The sequence below is a fragment of the Haliotis rubra genome, unplaced genomic scaffold (assembly GCF_003918875.1).
Source record: "Haliotis rubra isolate DU_JTF1 unplaced genomic scaffold, ASM391887v1 Scf2429, whole genome shotgun sequence".
Classification (NCBI taxonomy): domain Eukaryota; kingdom Metazoa; phylum Mollusca; class Gastropoda; order Lepetellida; family Haliotidae; genus Haliotis; species Haliotis rubra.
The window spans coordinates 17845-37885 of NW_025766480.1; the positions used below are offsets into that span (position 1 = coordinate 17845).

At 41.3% G+C, this 20041-nt stretch overlaps 2 long non-coding RNA genes across 2 annotated transcripts; both read left to right on the forward strand.

Moving 5' to 3' along the window:
• Positions 1-296: 296 nt before the first annotated feature.
• On the forward strand, positions 297-872 carry LOC124278875. Its single transcript, XR_006899202.1, has 2 exons — positions 297-486; positions 736-872. It is a non-coding gene; the product is annotated as an uncharacterized LOC124278875 (long non-coding RNA).
• A 5883-nt stretch (positions 873-6755) lies between these two features.
• On the forward strand, positions 6756-8113 carry LOC124278876. The gene is made up of 2 exons (XR_006899203.1): positions 6756-7729; positions 7977-8113. It is a non-coding gene; the product is annotated as an uncharacterized LOC124278876 (long non-coding RNA).
• The last annotated feature ends 11928 nt before the right edge of the window (positions 8114-20041 follow it).

Consider the following 20041-nt stretch of genomic DNA (forward strand, 5'->3'; position numbering starts at 1 on the left):
ATGAGTACCTATTAAAGGTGAGGATCCTCCAGTTTGTATCCCTTGTGATGAAAGAATCACGGTCAAGCATGTCCTGCTTGACTGTGTTGAATTCTCCATCACAAGGGATAAGTGTGTAAATGCAAGATTTCTTTACATACATTTCAATGTACAAATTCTTTGAAATGAAATTGTTTACTAAGTTGTGAGAATTGGTTTTAAGTATTTTATCCATGGTGGTCCAATAATTAAAACACTTAATTAAAATCTAAAGTTCATTTCCATTTAAATCCTTATCAGTCAAAAGTGTAAAACAATGTGGCCCAGTAAATTTCCATTACCCTGTGGCCTTAACCTTCATGTGTGATGTCAAAGCTCACAGGTCACATCATGACCTCTCCAAAGCTCATGCATTTTGGAGCACATGCTTGCCAGTGTGTATTGGACCTCCATGCTGCCTGGTTGTCACCCAGCTGACTGTAAGCTGAACTATGTAAAGACACATATGTGAGTACTTTACCCTTTCATTGCTAGGTTGTACTATCTATAAATTACAATGAAATTGTATATATGCCAAAATGTTAATAGGTTGTGCAAAAATTGTTAATATATTTCACACAATTATTTGTAAATTTGTAGTTGTTACTTTTGCAATTTCAATGTATTCACATATCATTCGAGATGAAACATTGAATGTTGTTGTGCTCTGAAATTTGACATTTTGTGAATTTCATCGAAAGTTATTGTTTGTTGTAGTTTTCTGAACCTCATCAGCTCATCAGCAACTTTACTCTTCAAGTGAACGCAATAATATTCATCAAATCCTCAGCAGCAGCCACTTATTATGAACTGTAATTTCTCAAATATTAATACATTAAACCCTGTTGATGCGAGTATCAGTTTTGTGTTCTGCATTAACATTAGTTCAGAAAAATATATAGTCAGTAAGGTGTAACTATTGGAAACATGGCAGTATTTTGGACGTTTCACTTGTAATGGAGGCCAATACACACTCATCCTAGACTGTTTGAACAGGTTAATAGTTCAGTCTTGGATCCGTTGATTTTCAATTGTTTATTGCTTAACAGTGAGGATTAAACGTTTAACTGTTAAGTCATTTCTCGCACAACAGGTGTTAAATTGTTGAAAAGTGACATCTGTATTCTTTGAATGAGACTACAAGGGATGTGAGAGATCCTGAGGATGATTCCATTCCTACAGAAGAGGTCAACCACTGGGACACGCTTGGAGGTGAAGGGAATGAGGACACCACACAGCGTCCAGTAAGACAAAGAGTTATGACGGAGAAGGGAAAAAGTGAACATCTTCGTCTGCTGAGGAACAAGTGTATTGCAGGTCTTTCTGCATTGACGCAGTGCAAAAATGAACTCGTTTCTCTGATGAACAATAATGATAATTTGTATTTAGTTAAATCTTTTCTTGATAAGTTTGTTGCTCTATATTTCAGTTATGAAAATTGTTCACAGCTCTATTCCAGTGAAATTGACATTCCAGACCAGAAAGTAGAGGCTATTCAGCATGCTGCAGTTAGGCTGAACGAAGCTAACGCTTTCAGGGATTTGGTCGTGAGTTGGATCCAACGTGTTGAACGTGAGTTGTCTGATCAAGTAAATCAAGAATCCATTTCTAAAGAAAATTCTGTTATCAGTGGGCTCTCTAAGCGTTCAGGTAATTCTAAAAAGTCTACCACTAGCTCTACTAAGTCTGCTCATATTTTTGAAAAAGCTAAACTTGCTGAGCTTCGTGCAGAAAAAGCCATGCTCCATTCGATGACACAGGCACAGACATCTATGTATGAAACTCAGTTGAAGATGAAAGAGCTTGAGCTAGACATTGAGATTGCGAAGACAAGTGCAAGGGAACAGATTTTCGCTGATGCTGACCTGAAGTCTACAACAGAAATGAAGGTAAAGATGCGAGATACAGACAACGGTGAGATAAATCCAATCCCTCCTGTCACATCTAAGATTAAACCTCATATAAATGATATGCAGATAAATAGCAGTCAAGCAAATTACTGCACTGACCAGCCACCCAGGCAAATGTTGAATCCAACTGAAACTTGTCCTTACCCTGTGCATTATAACACTGGGCAGTCTTCACAGCCAAAGTTAAATACTGATGCAAAGAACTTTGTGCCAGAAAAAGGAAATATTTCAAAGAACTTTGTGCCAGATCATGGTGTATTTGATAATCAACCTAATTCATCAAGTCATATTTTCCTAGATACTCAAAGGCAGATGGCCAATGCTATGTTTTTACCACAGCCAGAGGTGCCAAAGTTCAAAGGTGATCCAACAGAATTTGCTCCTTTCTTGATGGCATTTGATGCTCGAATTGTTCCATACACACACACTGATGCTGATAGGCTTTATTACCTAGACCAACAGTTGCAAGGGGAGGCGAAGGATCTTGTCTCTGGATGTCTCTACATGAATGTAAATACAGGTTACAAGAAGGCAAGAGAGTTATTGATAAAAGAATATGGTCACCCATACAAAGTTTCAACAGCATATTTGAATAAAATTCTTTCTTGGCCGGTATTGAAAACTGATGACTATGTGGGACTTAAACAGTTCTCCATTCTTTTGATTAGATGTTGTCATGTAATGCAAAACATTTCACACATGCTTGTTCTTAATTATGCTCCTCATATGCAATCAATTGTCTCAAAGCTGCCACAGTACCTGCAGACAAAGTGGAGGGATCGCATGACCCAAGCAAGCATTCAAAACCACAGTATTGGCTTTCAGGACTTGGTTGACTTCATAGACTTTGCAGCCAAGTCAGCGAATGAACCAACATTCGGCAAACAAGCTATGGCCAACTTACATGATGCATCACATTGCAAGGGGAACCACAACAAGACCAAGCAGATGTCTCACAGGAACCAGTCAACCACTTTAGCAACTCAAGTTGGAAATGACACCTCACAAGGTAAACGATTTACTTCAAGTTGTTACTTCTGCAAACGACCTCATGATCTTGATGACTGTAGATCCTTTGCACTAAAGTCCCTTAGCGAGAAACGTGAATTCTTAAAGCAAAGTAACAGATGTTTCAGTTGCTATGGTCTCAATCACTCTGCCAAAGGTTGTATGAAAAGACGCACATGCAAAACTTGTAGCAGACGTCATCCTACCGCTATGCATGATAATAACTTCCAGCCACTGATAAAGTCAAAAGGAGTAGTGTCTGAAAGTAGTCACAAGCAGAGTAGTGATGATTCTCCTGCTAAACAGGTTCATGAAGCTGCGAGTTGTAATGCTTCAAAGTCCAACAATTACATTGAGACTGTCTTTCAGCCTATTCTTCCTGTCAACGTTAAACAGAAGGGAAGTAATCAGGTGATCACTACATACGCCATGTTGGATAACGGTAGTACAGGCTGCTTTATCACAGAGGATCTGCGGGATCGACTCGGTGCGAAGTGTTCACCTACTGTGCTGAAACTTCAGACAATGAATGGCATAGAATTTGTCAATACCACTGCTTTAGATGACATTGTGGTTTCAGATCTTGACAACACGCAACATGTGAATTTGCCACGCACTTTTTCCAAAGATGTTATGCCAGTAGATCATGATCATATTCCGAAGCCTAAACTTTTAAAACAATTTTCCCATTTAAGGAATGTTTCAGACAAATTATCAGAACACATGCCTAATCTTGACATTGGTTTGCTGATAGGAGGCAACTGTCCACTTGCTTTACAGCCATTAGAAGTTGTTCCATCTCACGGTGAAGGACCTTTTGCCGTACTTTACAGGCACGGTTGGACAATTAATGGCCCAATTCAGCTCAAACACAATCTATCAAACAACAGCTTAGTATGCAATAGAATTGTTTTGAAAGAAATGGAAAAGTCAAAAGAATGCATTGCTCCTGAAACAGTTTTGAAATTGTTTGAGTTGGACTTCAATGAGCATGATCTTGGATCAACTCCGAACGAACGAGGTTATTCTGTTGAAGATCGACGTTTTATGAAAGACACTGAACAAAATCTCAAATTTGTTGATGGCCATTTTGAAATTCCTCTTCCATTTAGAGATGAATCCCCAATACCATGTAACAAGGAACAAGCTCTTAAACGAGTCCTTTGGCAAAGGCGGAAGATGCTAAAAGATGACAAGTACCATAAAGATTATGTCAAATTTATGGACACTATCTTGTCTAAGGGATATGCCTGTGAGGTCCCAGAATATGAACTGCACAGACATGATGGTAAAGTTTGGTACTTACCACATCACGGCGTCTATCACCCCAAAAAGCCCAATAAGATTCGGGTCGTATTCGACTGCAATGCTAAATTTGATGGTTGTTCACTTAATGATGTCCTGCTACAGGGTCCTGACTTGGCCAATTCTTTAATTGGTGTCCTTACGAGATTCCGTACAGACGATGTTGCCTTTATGGGTGATGTGGAAGCGATGTTCCACCAGGTAAAAGTGCCCAAAGAGCAACAAAACTTTCTCAGGTTTTTGTGGTGGCCTAATGGGGATTTGAACAGCGAGTTGAAGGAGTACAAAATGACCGTTCACACTTTTGGAACAGTGTCATCACCCACTATTGCAAACTATGCACTGAAGGCATCGGCAAGAAATGCAAAGTCAAAGTATGACGCAAATGTTGCTGAAACCATAGAAAGGAACTTTTATGTGGACGACTGTCTGAAGTCTGTTGAAAATGAACAAGTAGCTGTTAAGCTGATAACTGACTTGCAATCCGCATGCGCAGAAGGTGGCTTTAATCTTACCAAATTTACCAGTAACAGCAAAACTGTTTTGGCATCTATTCCCCCAGAACATTGTGCCAAGGAAATTCAAACCATTGATTTGAATTATGATGACATTCCAATGGAACGAGCACTTGGCATGCAATGGGACATAGGACTTGATAGTTTCAAATTCTCTGTAGATTTGCCTAAGAAACCAATGACAAGGAGAGGAATTTTGTCCACAATGTCTTCCTTGTATGATCCTTTAGGCCTTGTATCACCAGTCTTGTTACCTGCCAAAAAGATTCTTCAAAGCTTATGTAAAGACAAGTCATTGGGCTGGGACGATGAAGTTAGCGCTGGGCACAAACAAGCATGGGATCATTGGCTTCAAGACTTGGAAGCATTAAGAGGCTTAAAAGTTAAACGCTGCATCAAGCCTTCCTTTGGGACAGTTGTTTCCAGACAAATGCACATTTTTTCTGATGCTAGTACTACTGGGTATGGATGCTCAGCTTACCTTAGACTATGTGATGACAAAGATAACATACACACTGTGCTATTGCTAGGCAAAGCCAGGTTAGCTCCCTTGAAAACTCTGACCATTCCAAGACTCGAACTGACAGCAGCTACAACTTCAGTTAAACTTGGTCAGTTTTTGTTGCAAGAATTGGACATTGTCATTGATAGCCTAACTTACTACACTGATTCCACAACTGTTCTGTGCTACATCAGCAATGAATGCAACAGATTTCCAGTATTCGTAACAAACCGTGTGAAGATGATCAGAGATTACAGTACGCCCCAGCAATGGAAGTACATTGACTCAAAAAAGTAACCCTGCAGATATTGCTTCTAGAGGCTCAAGTTGTAAACAATTTCTCAAGTCAACACTCTGGTTTAATGGGCCACAGTTTTTGGTAACTCCTGAAGATGAATGGCCAGTTTCTGATTGTCGTGAACATGCTGGAATGGTGAAGTCAGAAGAAGTTGGCAAGGCAGATGTCGAAGCTGTAGATACTTTGATCAAGCATTATTCATCCTGGTATCGTCTAAAGAGGGCTGTTGCAATTTACCGCAGATTTTGTGCTTATCTTCAGGTCAAGAAATCGCAACCTCCCAAATCTCTGAAGATGCAATGCACTCCAATGAAGGGACCATTCACTGTCCAAGAGCTAGCTTCAGCTGAAAGAAAGATTCTTAGATTTGTGCAAAGGAATACTTACAAGTCTGAATTAGAATTTCTTGAGAGCACAGCAAAGGAACGAAGCCAAGCAAATGTCAAACTGCCAAAGACCAGTTCCATTCAGAAGCTAAATCCTTTTGTCAATGATGGTTTACTGCAAGTCGGTGGTCGTTTAAGCAAAGCAAATGTGCCTGATTTGGTCAAACATCCAATTATCTTGCCTCGTAAAAGTCATGTGGCTACTTTGATCATTCAACAGATCCATGAAGCACTTGGCCATGCAGGTCGTAATCATGTATTATCTGCCTTGAGAGAAACATACTGGATCACAAATGGGAACTCTGCTGTTAGGTCAGTTCTCAACAAATGTGTTGTATGCAGAAGGTTCAAAATGCCAACAAGTGTACAATTTATGTCAGAACTTCCAGCCAACCGTGTCAACCCAGCACCACCTTTCACATATACAGGTATTGACTTTTTTTGGGCCACACATTGTGAAAGAAGGGCGCAAACATGTCAAACGCTATGGTGCACTTTTTACGTGTCTTGTCAGTAGAGCTGTTCATATTGAAACTGCCAATTCTTTAAACACAGATTCTTTCATCAATGCTCTTCGGCGCTTCATTGCACGTAGAGGCCCAGTTAAAGAAATCTACTGTGACAACGGAACAAACTTCAAAAGCGGCGCCAGGGAACTTCGTCAAACTATAAATAGTTTGGATCAGTCAAAGTTGCATTACCATCTGCTTCAGCAAGATATCAGATGGAATTTCAATCCACCTTCGGCAAGCCATATGGGCGGAGTGTGGGAAAGACTCATCAGATCTGTTCGAACTGTCCTGAATCCTCTACTTCATGAGTTCTGTCAGCAACTAGATGATGAAATGTACAGAACTCTCCTATGCGAGGTAGAAGCAATTTTGAATTCAAGGCCTCTTACTCCAGTTTCTAGTGATCCTGATGATCTTAATCCACTCACTCCAAATCACCTTCTTATGATGAAATCAAATGTTTTCATTCCCCCACCTGGTGAATTTCAACTTGATGATATTTATGCTCGTCAACGTTGGAGACACATTCAACATTTAGCAAATGTATTTTGGTCACGTTGGAAAAAAGAATATCTTGTCTTGCTACAACAGCGTCAAAAATGGAACACTCCAAAGCGCAATTTCCAATTGAACGATATTGTGCTCTTGAAAGATGATGCACTTCCCCGAAGTGCTTGGTCGATGTGTCGTGTTACTGGAATTGAGGCTGATAAAAGTGGATATGTCAGGAGTGTCATCCTGAAAACAAAAGACTCTGAGCTGCGAAGACCAGTTCACAAACTTGTTTTACTTCTTCCTTCAAACATGTGATTGAAATGTTTGTTTTGTCGGTCTGATTGTTTTCTTGCATTCCTTGTAGTTTGGGTTGTTAAACACACCGTGAGTATGTTTAAGGGGCCGAATGTGTAAATGCAAGAATTCTTTACATACATTTCAATGTACAAATTCTTTCAAATGAAATTGTTTACTAAGTTGTGACAATTGGTTTTAAGTATTTTATCCATGGTGGTCCAATAATTAAAACACTTAATTAAAATCTAAAGTTCATTTCCATTTAAATCCTTATCAGTCAAAAGTGTAAACAATGTGGCCCAGTAAATTTCCATTACCCTGTGGCCTTAACCTTCATGTGTGATGTCAAAGCTCACAGGTCACATCATGACCTCTCCAAAGCTCATGCATTTTGGAGCACATGCTTGCCAGTGTGTATTGGACCTCCATGCTGCCTGGTTGTCACCCAGCTGACTGTAAGCTGAACTATGTAAAGACACATATGTGAGTACTTTACCCTTTCATTGCTAGGTTGTACTATCTATAAATTACAATGAAATTGTATATATGCCAAAATGTTAATAGGTTGTGCAAAAATTGTTAATATATTTCACACAATTATTTGTAAATTTGTAGTTGTTACTTTTGCAATTTCAATGTATTCACATATCATTCGAATGAAACATTGAATGTTATGTGCTCTGAAATTTGACATTTTGTGAATTTCATCGAAAGTTATTGTTTGTTGTAGTTTTCTGAACCTCATCAGCTCATCAGCAACTTTACTCTTCAAGTGAACGCAATAATATTCATCAAATCCTCAGCAGCAGCCACTTATTATGAACTGTAATTTCTCAAATATTAATACATTAAACCCTGTTGATGCGAGTATCAGTTTTTGTGTTCTGCATTAACAGGTATGTATTTGTGTTAGTGTACGTAGAGGTCTGTATGTGGGTGAGTGTATGTAGATGTCTGTAATTGTTTTAGTGGATGCAGAGGGCGGTATGTGTGTGAGTGTATGTAGAGGTCTGCGTGTGGGTGAGTGTATGTTGAGGTATGTATGTGGGTGAGTGTGTGTAGAGGTACGTATGTGGGTGAGTGTATGTAGAGGTCTGTATGTTGGTGAGTGTATGTAGAGGTCTGTATCTGGGTAAGTGTATGTAGAGGTCTGTATTTGTGTGAGTGTATGTATAGGTCTGTATGTGGGTAAGTGTATGTAGAGGTCCGTATGTGTGTGAGTGGGTGTCGAGGTCTGGATGTGGTTGAGTGGATGTAGAGGTCTGTATGTTGGTGAGTGTATGTAGAGGTCTGTATCTGGGTGAGTGGATGTAGAGGTCTGTATGTGAGTGAGTTTATGTAGAGGTATGTTTGTGGGTGACTGGATATAGAGTTCTGTCTTTGGGTGAGAGTATATACAGGTTAAATGTGGATGAGTGTATGTGGAGGTCGATATGTGGGTGAGTGTATCTTAAGATATGTATGTGGGTGAGTGTATGTAGAGGTCTGTATGTGGGTGAGTGTTTGTAGAGGTATGTATATGGGTGAGTGTATGTAGAGGTCTGTATGTGTGTGAGTGTATGTAGAGGTCTGTATGTGGTTGAGAGGATGTAGAGGTCGGTATGTTGATGAGAGCATGTAGTAGTCGTTATGTGGGAGTGTGCATGTAGTTGTCTGTATGTGGGTGTCTGTATGTAGAGATCTGTATTTGGGTGAGTGGATGTCGAGGTCTGTACGTTGGTGAGTATATGTAGAGGTATGTATGTGGATGAGTGTATGTAGAGGTCTGTATGTGTGTGAGTGTATGTATGAGTCGGTATGTGGATGAGAGCATGTAGTTGTCTGTATGTGGGTGATTGGGTGTAGAGGTCTGTATGTGGTTGAGTGGATGTAGAGGTCTGTATGTGGGTGAGTGTATGTAGAGGTATGTTTGTGGGTGACTGGATATTGAGTTCTGTCTTTCGGTGAGAGTATATACAGGTTTGTATGTGGGTAAGTGTATGTAGAGGTCGGTATGTGGGTGAGTGTATGTAGTAGTCTATATGTTGGATTGTGCATGTAGTTGTCTGTATGTTGGTGAGTATATGTAGAGGTCTGTATCTAGGTGAGTGCATGTAAAAGTATGTATGTGCGTGAGTAGATGTAGAGGACAGTATGGACTCGATGTATAGGTCTGTATGTGGGTGAGTGTATGTAGAGTTCTGTATGTGGGTGAGTGTATGTTAAGATATGTATGTGGGTGAGTGTATGTAGAGGTCTGTATGTGGGTGAACGTTTGTAGAGGTAGGTATGTGGGTTAGTGTATGTAGAGGTCTGTATGTGGGTGAGTGGGTGTAGAGGTCTGTATGTGGGTGAGTGTGTGTAGAGATCTATGTGTGTTTGAGTGTTTGTAGAGGTCTGTATATGTGTTAGTGGATGTAGAGGTCTGTATGTGGGTGAGTGTATGTAGAGGTCTGAATGTGGGTGAGTGTATATAGAGGTATGTATGTGTGTGAGTGTATGTAGTAGTCTGTATGTGGGTGAGTGTATGTAGAGGTATCTATGTGGGTGAGTGGATGTAGAGGTCGACATTTGGGTGTGTGTATGCAGAGGTCTGTATGTGGGAGAGTGTATACAGAGGTAAGTTTGTGGATAAGTGTATGTAGAGGTCTGTATGTGTGTGAGTGTATGTAGAGGTCCGTATGTGGGTGAATGTATGTAGAGGTCTGTATGTGGGTGAGTGTATGTAGAGATCTGTATGTGGTTGAGAGGATGTAGAGGTCGGTATGTGGATGAGAGCATGTAGTAGTCTATATGTGGGTGTGTGCATGTAGGTAACTGTATGTGGGTGAGTTGATGTTGAGGTCTGTATGTGTGTGAGTGGGTGTAGAGGTCTGTATGTGATTGAGTGGATGTAGTGGTCTGTATGTTGGTGAGTGTATGTAGAGGTCTGTATCTGGGTGAGTGTATGTAGAGGTCTGTATGTGTGTGAGTGTTTGTAGAGATCTGTATATGTGTGAGTGTATGTATAGGTCTGTATGTGTGTGAGTGTATGTAGAAATGTGTATGTGGGTGAGTGTATGTAGAGATCTGTATTGAAGTGAGTGGATGTAGAGGTCTGTATGTTGGTGCGTATATGTAGAGGTATGTATGTGGATGAGTGTATGTAGAGGTCTGTATGTGTGTGAGTGGGTGTAGAGGTATGTATGTGCTTGAGTGGATGTAGAATATGTGTAGGGTTATGTTGGTGAAGTGTATGTAGAGGTCTGTATGTGGGTGAGTGTATGTAGAGGTCTGTATGTGGGTGAGTAGATGTAGAGGTCTGTATGTGGGTGAGTAGATGTAGAGGTCTGTATGTGGGTGAGTGTATGTAGAGGTCTGTTTATGGGTCACTGGATATAGAGTTCTGTCTTCGGGTGATAGTATATACCAGTCTGTATTTGGGTAAGTGTATGTAGAGGTCGGTATGTGGGTGAGTGTATGTAGAAGTCTGTATGTGGGTGAGTAGATGTAGAGGTCAGTATGGACTGGATGTAAATGCCTGTATGTGAGTGAGTGTATGTAGAGTTCTGTATGTGGGTGAGTGTATGTTAAGATATGTATGTGAGTGAGTGTATGTAGAGGTCTGTATGTGTGTGAGTGTTTGTAGAGGTATGTATGTGGGTGAGTGTATGTAGAGGTCTGTATGTGGGAGTGTGCATGTACTTGTCTGTATGTGAGTGAGTGGGTGTAGAGGTATGTATGTGGTTGAGTGGATTTAAAGGTCTGTATGTTTGTGAGTATATGTAGAGGTCTGTATGTGGGTGAGTGTATGTTGAGGTCTGTATGTAGGATAGTGTATGCCGAGGTCGGTTTGTGGGAGAGTGGAACTGGAGGTCTGTATGTGGGTGAGTGTATGTAGAGGTCTGTATGTGGGTGAGTGTATGCAGAGGTCTGTAAGTGTGGTGAGTGTATGTAGTAGTCTGTATTTGGGTGAGTGTATGTAGAGGTATCTATGTGGGTGAGTGTATGTAGAGGTCTGTATGTGGGTTAGTGTATGCTGAGGTCTGTATGTGGGTGAGTGCATGCAGAGGTAAGTTTGTGGGTGAGTGTATGTAGAGGTCTGTATGTGGGTGAGTGTATGTAGAGGAAATTAATGTTTGTGAGTGGATGTAGAAGTCTGTATGTGTGTGAGTGTATGTAGACGTCTGTATGTGGGTGAGTGTATGTAGAGATGTGTATGTGGGTGAGTGGATGTAGAGGTCTGAGTGTTAGTGAGTGTATGTAAAGGTTTCTATGTGGGTGAGTGGATGTAGATGTCTGTATGTAGAGGAGGTATATATACCTGGGTGTGGGTGAGAGTGTAAAGTAGAGTCTCTCTATGTGGGTGAGTGTATGTAGAGGTCAGTATGTGGATGAGTGCATGTAGTGGTCTCTCTGTGGTTAAGAGTATGTAGAAGTATGTATGTGGGTGAGTGTATGTAGATGTCTGTATGTAGGTGAGTGTATACAGAGGTCTCTATGTGGGTGAGTGTATGTGGAGGTATGTAGGTGAGTGTATGTAGAGGTCTGTGTGTTGGTGAGCGTAAGTAGATGTCTGTATTTGTGTTAGTGGATGTACAGGTCGGTATGTTGGTGAGTGTATGTAGAAGTATGTATGTGGGTGAGTGTATGTAGAGATCGGTATTTGGGTGAGTGGATGTAGAGGTCTGTATGTTGGTGCGTATATGTAGGGGTATGTATGTGGATGAGTGTATGTAGAGGGATGTATGTGTGTGAGTGTATGTAGAAGTATTTATGTGGGTGAGTGTATGTAGAAATCTGTATTTGGGTGAGTGGATGCAGAGGTCTGTATGTTGGTGCGTATATGTAGGGGTATTTATGTGGATGAGTGTATGTAGAGGTCTGTATGTTGGTGAGTGTATGTAGAGGTCTGTATCTGGGTGAGTAGATGTAGAGGTCTGTATGTGGGTGAGTGTATGTAGAGGTCTGTATATGTGCGTGAGTAAGATGTAGGAGGTCTTTATGTGTGTGTGAGTGCATGTAGGAGTCAGAGTGTTAGTCAGTGTAGGTAGAGAGTTTCTATGTGGGTGAGAGTGGATGTAGATAGTCTTTATGTAGGGGGTAGGGGGATGTAGTAGCCTGTATTATGGTGAGTGGATATGGAGGTATGTAAGTGGGTGAGTGTATGTAGAGATCTGTATGTGGTTGAGAGGATGTAGAGGTCGGTATGTGGATGAGAGCATGTAGTAGTCTATATGTGGGTGTGTGCATGTAGTTAACTGTATTCATATAGTTAGTGGAGTAGAGGTCTGTGTGTGGTGAGAGTGGGTGTAGGAGGTCTGTATGTGGTTGAGTGGATGTAGAGGTCTGTTTGTGGGTGAGTGTATGTAGAGGTCTGTATGTGGGTGAGTGTATGTAGAGGTCTGTATGTGTGTGAGTGTTTGTAGAGATATGTATGTGTGTGAGTGTATGTATGGGTCTGTATGTGTGTGAGTGTATCTAGAAATATGTATGTGGGTGAGTGTATGTAGAGATCTGTATTTGTGTTAGTGCATGTAGAGGTCTGTATGTGGGTGAGTGTATGTAGAGGTCGGTATTTGTTTTAGAGCATGTAGACATCTGTATGTGGGTGAGTGTATGTAGAGGTCTGTATGTGGGTGAGTGTATGCAGAGGTCTGTAAGTGTGGTGAGTGTATGTAGTAGTCTGTATTTGGGTGAGTGTATGTAGAGGTATCTATGTGGGTGAGTGTATGTAGAGGTCTGTATGTGGGTTAGTGTATGCTGAGGTCTGTATGTGGGTGAGTGCATGCAGAGGTAAGTTTGTGGGTGAGTGTATGTAGAGGTCTGTATGTGGGTGAGTGTATGTAAGTATTTATGTTTGTGAGAGTGGATGTAGAGAAGTCTGTATGTGTGTGAGTGTATGTAGCAGACGATCTCTGTATGTAGGTGAAGTGTATGCTTAAGAGATGTGTATGTGGGTGAGTGGATGTAGAGGTCTGAGTGTTAGTGAGTGTATGTAAAGGTTTCTATGTGGGTGAGTGGATGTAGATGTCTGTATGTACGGAGGGGGATGTAGTAGCCTGTATGTGGGTGAGTGTATGTAGAGTTCTCTATGTGGGTGAGTGTATGTAGAGGTCAGTATGTGGATGAGTGCATGTAGTGGTCTCTCTGTGGTTAAGAGTATGTAGAAGTATGTATGTGGGTGAGTGTATGTAGATGTCTGTATGTAGGTGAGTGTATACAGAGGTCTCTATGTGGGTGAGTGTATGTGGAGGTATGTAGGTGAGTGTATGTAGAGGTCTGTGTGTTGGTGAGCGTAAGTAGATGTCTGTATTTGTGTTAGTGGATGTACAGGTCGGTATGTTGGTGAGTGTATGTAGAAGTATGTATGTGGGTGAGTGTATGTAGAGATCGGTATTTGGGTGAGTGGATGTAGAGGTCTGTATGTTGGTGCGTATATGTAGGGGTATGTATGTGGATGAGTGTATGTAGAGGTCTGTATGTGTGTGAGTGTATGTAGAAGTATTTATGTGGGTGAGTGTATGTAGAAATCTGTATTTGGGTGAGTGGATGCAGAGGTCTGTATGTTGGTGCGTATATGTAGGGGTATTTATGTGGATGAGTGTATGTAGAGGTCTGTATGTTGGTGAGTGTATGTAGAGGTCTGTATCTGGGTGAGTAGATGTAGAGGTCTGTATGTGGGTGAGTGTATGTAGAGGTCTGTATGTGCGTGAGTAGATGTAGAGGTCTTTATGTGGGTGAGTGCATGTAGAGGTCTGAGTGTTAGTCAGTGTAGGTGAAGGTTTCTATGTGGGTGAGTGGATGTAGATGTCTTTATGTAGTGGGTGTGGGGTATGTGGGGATGTATTAGCACATAATATAGTGAAGTGGATATGGAGGTATGTGACAGGGTGAGTGTATGTAGAGATCTGTATGTGGTTGAGAGGATGTAGAGGTCGGTATGTGGATGAGAGCATGTAGTAGTCTATATGTGGGTGTGTGCATGTAGTTAACTGTATGTGGGTGAGTTGAGGTCTGTGTGTGTGTGAGTGGGTGTAGAGGTCTGTATGTGGTTGAGTGGATGTAGAGGTCTGTATGTGGGTGAGTGTATGTAGAGGTCTGTATGTGGGTGAGTGTATGTAGAGGTCTGTATGTGTGTGAGTGTTTGTAGAGATATGTATGTGTGTGAGTGTATGTATGGGTCTGTATGTGTGTGAGTGTATCTAGAAATATGTATGTGGGTGAGTGTATGTAGAGATCTGTATTTGGGTGAGTGGATGTAGAGGTCTGTATCTGGGTGAGTGTATGTAGAGGTCTGTATGTGTGTGAGTGTTTGTAGAGATATGTATGTGTGTGAGTGTATGTATGGGTTTGTATGTGTGTGAGTGTATGTAGAAATATGTATGTAGGTGAGTGTATGTAGAGATCTGTATTTGGGTGAGTGGATGTAGAGGTCTGTATGTGGGTGAGTGTATGTAGAGGTATGTTTGTGGGTAACTGGATATTGAGTTCTGTCTTTCGGTGAGAGTATATTCAGGTTTGTATGTGGGTAAGTGTATGTAGAGGTCGGTATGTGGGTGAGTGTATGTAGTAGTCTATATGTTGGATTGTGCATGTAGTTTTCTGTATGTTGGTGAGTATATGTAGAGGTCTGTATCTGGGTGAGTGCATGTAGAAGTATGTATGTGCGTGAGTAGATGTAGAGGACAGTATGGACTCGATGTATAGGTCTGTATGTGGGTGAGTGTATGTAGAGTTCTGTATGTGGGTGAGTGTATGTTAGAATATGTGGGTGAGTGTATGTAGAGGTCGGTATGTGGGTGAACGTTTGTAGAGGTAGGTATGTGGGTTAGTGTATGTAGAGGTCTGTATGTGGGTGAGTGGGTGTAGAGGTCTGTATGTGGGTGAGTGTATGTAGAGATCTGTATGTGGATGAGAGGATGTAGAGGTCGGTATGTGGATAAGAGCATGTAGTAGTCTGTATGTGGGTGAGTTTATGTTGATGTCTGTATGTGGGTGAGTGGGTGTAGAGGTCTGTATGTAGTTGAGAGGATGTCTTAGAGAGGTCTGTGAGTTTTGTGTGGGTATGCGTATGTATAGGTCTGTATCTGGGTGAGTGTATGTAGAGGTCGGTATGTGGGTGAGCGTGTGTAGAGATCTATGTGTGTTTGAGTGTTTGTAGAGGTCTGTATATGTGTTAGTGGATGTAGAGGTCTGTATGTGGGTGAATGTATGTAGAGGTAGGTATTTGTGTTAGTGCATGTAGAGGTCTGTATGTGGGTGAGTGTATGTAGAGGTCTGAATGTGGGTGAGGGTATATAGAGGTATGTATGTGTGTGAGTGTATGTAGTAGTCTGTATGTGGGTGAGTGTATGTAGAGGTATCTATGTGGGTGAGTGTGTGTACAGGTCTGTAGAGTCGACTTTTAGGTGTGTGTATGCAGGTGAGGAGTCTGTATGTGGGGGGAGTGTATGCAGAGGTAAGTTTGTGGGTAAGTGTATGTAGAGGTCTGTATGTGTGTGAGTGTATGTAGAGGTCTGTATGTGGGTGAGTGTATGTAGAGGTCTGTATGTGGGTGAGTGTATGTAGAGATCTATATGTGGTTGAGAGGATGTAGAGGTCGGTATGTGGATGAGAGCATGTAGTAGTCTATATGTGGGTGTATGCATGTAGGTAACTGTATGTGGGTGAGTTGATGTTGAGGTCTGTATGTGTGTGAGTGTATGGACAGGTCTGTGTGTGGGTAAGTGTAAGTAGATTTTGTATGTGGGTGTGTGTATGTAGAGGTCTGTATGTGGTTGAGTGGATGTAGAGGTCTGTATGTGGGTGAGTGTTTGTAGAGGTCGGTATGTGGCTGAGAATATGTAGAGATATGTGTGTTGGTGAGTGTATGTAGATGTTTGTATGTGAGTGAGTGGATATAGACGTCTGTATTTGTGTTAGGGGATGTACAGGTCTGTATGTCGTTGAGTGTATGTAGAGGGCTGTATGTGTGTGAGTGGATGTAGAGGTCGGTATGCGGGTGAGTGTATGTAGAGGTCTGTGTGTTGGTGAGTGTATGTAGAGGTTTGCATGGTGGTGAGTGAATGTGGAGGTAGGTATATGGGTGAGTGGATGTAGAGGTCTGTATATGGGTTAGTAGATGTAGAGGTCTATATGTTGGTGAGTGGATGTAGAGGTCTATATGTGGATGAGTGTATGTAGTTGTCTGTATGTGGATGAGTGTATGTAGAGGTTTGTATGTAGGTGAGTGTATATAGAGGTCTGTATGTGGGTTAGTGGATGTAGAGGTCTGTATGTGAATGAGTGTATGTAGTGGTTTGTATGTGGGTGAGTAGATGTAAAGGTCTGTTTGTGGGTGAGTGGATGTAGTAGTCTGTATGTGGGTGAGTGGATCTTGAGGTCTGTATATGGGTGACTGTATGTAGAAGTCTGTATGTGGGTGAGTGTATGTAGAGGTTTGTATGTGGGTGAGTGGATGTAGAGGTAGGTATGTTGGTGAGTGTATGTAGAGGTCAGTGTGTGTGTGAGTGTATGTAGAGGTCTGTATGTGGATGAGTTCATGTAGTAGTCTGTATGTGGATGAGTGTATGTAGAGGTCGGTATGTAGGTGAATGGATGTAGAGGTCTGTATGTTGGTGAGTGTATGTAGAGGTCTGTTTGTTGGTGAGTGGATGTAGAGGTCGGTATGTGGGTGAGTGTATGTAGAGGTTTGTATGTGGGTGAGTAGATGTAGATTTCTGTTTGTGGGTGAGTGTATGTAGATGTATTTACGTTGGTGAGTGTATGTAGATGTCTGTATGTAGGTGAGTGTATATAGAGGTCTGTATGTGGGTAGTGGATGTAGAGGGTCAGTATGTGGGTAAGTGTATGTAGAGAGTCTGTGTGTTGGTGGGTGGATGTAGGAGTCGGTATGTGGAGTGAGTCTATGTAGGAGTTTGTATGTGGGTGAGAGTAGATGTAGAAGGTCTGTATTTGTGGTGAGTACGGTTTAGAAGTCTGTATGTGAGTGAGTGGATGTAGAGTGTGTATGTTGGTGAGAGTGCATGTAGTAGTCTGTATGTGGGTGTAAGTGTATCTGAGGAGTCTGTATGTGGGTGAAGTATGTAGAGGTTTGTATGTAGGGAGTGAATGTAGAAGTAGGTATGTGGGTGAGGGTATGTAGGAAGTGTGTATGTGTGAGTGTATGTAAAGGTCTATGTATGGATGCGGTTCATATAGTAGTCTATGTGGTGGCAAGTAGATATATAGATGTCTATACGTTAGTGAAGTAAATGTAGTGGTCATTATGTTAAGGTGAGTGTATATAGTCGGTATGTAGGTGAAGTATTATGTAGAGGTCAGTATATGGTATGTAGGTGATGGTGTATGTAGAGGTCTGTTTGTGAGTAGGTGGATGTAGAGTCAGTATATACAGTGGGAAGGATTATCTAGAAGGTCTATTTATTGGTGAGTTGATGTAAGAGTCAGTATGTAGGTGATGTATGTAGAAGTTTGTATATGATTGAGTGTATATAGAGGTCTGTATGTTGTGTTAGATGGATGTAAAGTTCAATATTCAGGTAAGTGTATGTAGAGGTCTGTATGTGACTGGTGAGTGGATGTAAGAGTCAGTATAGCAATTGAGGTGTATGTAGAGGTTTGTGTGTAGGTGTTTGTGGTGTGAATAGGTCTGGTAGATCTGTAGAGGTGAGTGTATGTAGGTGATGATATGTGTAGAGTGTGTAAGTAGAAGTATGTATATGTGTTTGAGTGTATGTAGAGTATATATGTATATGTGGATGAGATTCATGTAGTAGTCTGTATATGTAGATAGAGTGTAAAAGGAAATGTCTATACGTTAGGTAAAGTATCTATGTAGGGTGAGTGTATATAGGTGAAGTATATATAGTGATAGTGTATGTAGGTAGTGTATAATCTGGGTATTGAGTATATATAGATGCTGTATGTTGTGAAGTGTATGTAGATGTCTGTATATAGAGTGAGTGTGTATATAGGGGTCTGTATATGGGTGAATGGATGTAGAGAATCATATGTGTGTGAGTGTATGCTGAGGTCTGTGTGTTGGTTGAAAGTGGATGTAGGAGTCAGTATGTGGATTAAGTAGGAGTGTATGGTGAGTGTATAGGGATCCTGTATTGTATGGAGTATATGTAGAGGTCTGTATGTGGGTAGTAGATGTCATAGAGGTCTGTATGTGAGAGTGGATGTAGGAATGTATATATTGGTATTGAGTGCATGTAGAGGTCGGTGTATTTAGTGAGTGGATAGGGAGGTCTGTATGTGGGTGAAGTGTATGAGTAGATGTAGCCAAATTATGTAGGTGAGTGTTTGTAGAGTTTGTATGTGGGTGAGTGGATGTAAGAGGTAGGTATGTGGGTGAGTGTATCTAGAGGTCTGTATCTTGTGTGAGTGTATGTAGGAGTCTGTGTGTGGATGAGTTCATGTAGTAGTCTGTATGTGGATGAGCGCAAGTAGATGTCTGTACGTTGTATGTGGTATATGGAAGTAGTCAGTAGGTGAGTGTATATAGAGGTATGTATGTGGGTGAGTAGGCAAGGTGAGTGTAGGTGAGTGTATAGAGGTTTCTATGTGGGGTGAGTGTATAGAAGAATACTGTATGTGGGTAGTAGATGTAGAGAATCTGTATGTGGGTGACGTGGATACTTAGATGTATTTACGTTGGTGAGTGTATGTAGATGTCTGTATGTAGTGAGTATATATAAGTCTGTATGTGGGTGAGTGTATGTAGTGGAGTCGGTATGTGGGTGAGCCTGTATGTAGAGGTCTGTGGCATGTTGGTGAGTGGATGTAAGGTCTGTATGTGTGTGAAGTGTATGTAGAAGGTTTCTATGTAGGTGTGTGTAGAGGTCATTTTGTGTATGTTCTTGTAGAAGTGGTATGTGGATGAATGTAAGAGTCTGTATGTGGGTGAGTGGATGTAGAGATATGTATGTTGTGTGAGTTCATGTAGTAGTCAGTCGATATGTAGTCTGTAGTGGATCTGGATGTAAGGGTGCATATGTGGGTGAGTGTATATAGAGGTCTGTATGTGGGTGAGTGTATGTAGAAGTCTGTATGTGGTTGATATAGACTTATGTGGGTGTAGTCTGTATGTATGAGTGAAATATGTAGAGGTGCTATGTGAGTGGTGAGTGTATGTAGAGGTCTGTATGTGAGTGTATGTAGAGCGTATGTAGAGTAGAGTCTGTATGTGGGTGGGTTAGGAATCTGCAGTGGATGTAGTAGAGAGTCTGTATGTGGATGAGTGCATCTAGTAGTTTGTATGTTAGAGGTAAGTATGAGTATGTAAGAGAGCCGGTATGTGGGTGAGTGTGTTGAGGTCTGTATGTGGGTGAGGTCTGTTAGTCTATGTCAGTGAGTGTCTGTAGTATTGGTCTGTATATTGGGTGAGTGTCTGTAGTAGTCTGTATAGGTAGGAAGAAGTATACTTAGATGTTTGTATGTGGGTGAGTGGATGTGAAGTCATTTATGTGGGTGACTGTATGTAGAGGTCTGTTTTGTAGATATCTATATGTGGTGAGTGGATAACCAGGGTCTATATGTGGGTGAGTAATGTAGAGCTCGGTATGTGAGTGAAGTGCATGTAGTAGTAATTTATTGCTTAGCATGAACCATCCTGCAGCTGTATTTTGCAGTTATCGCTTACCTACGGCAAGAAGCTTGATGAGAGAAAAGTGTGTTAAAGATAAAGCAGAGCTGTACTCAGTCGTGGACGTGATATTTGATATTGAAGGTCTATGTCGTCAATAATTACATGCTCTCCTCAAAAGATGACCAGCTTGGTGTAGTCTTCTTTCATTACAAGAGAGGTTGGGGCAAATACATCTCATG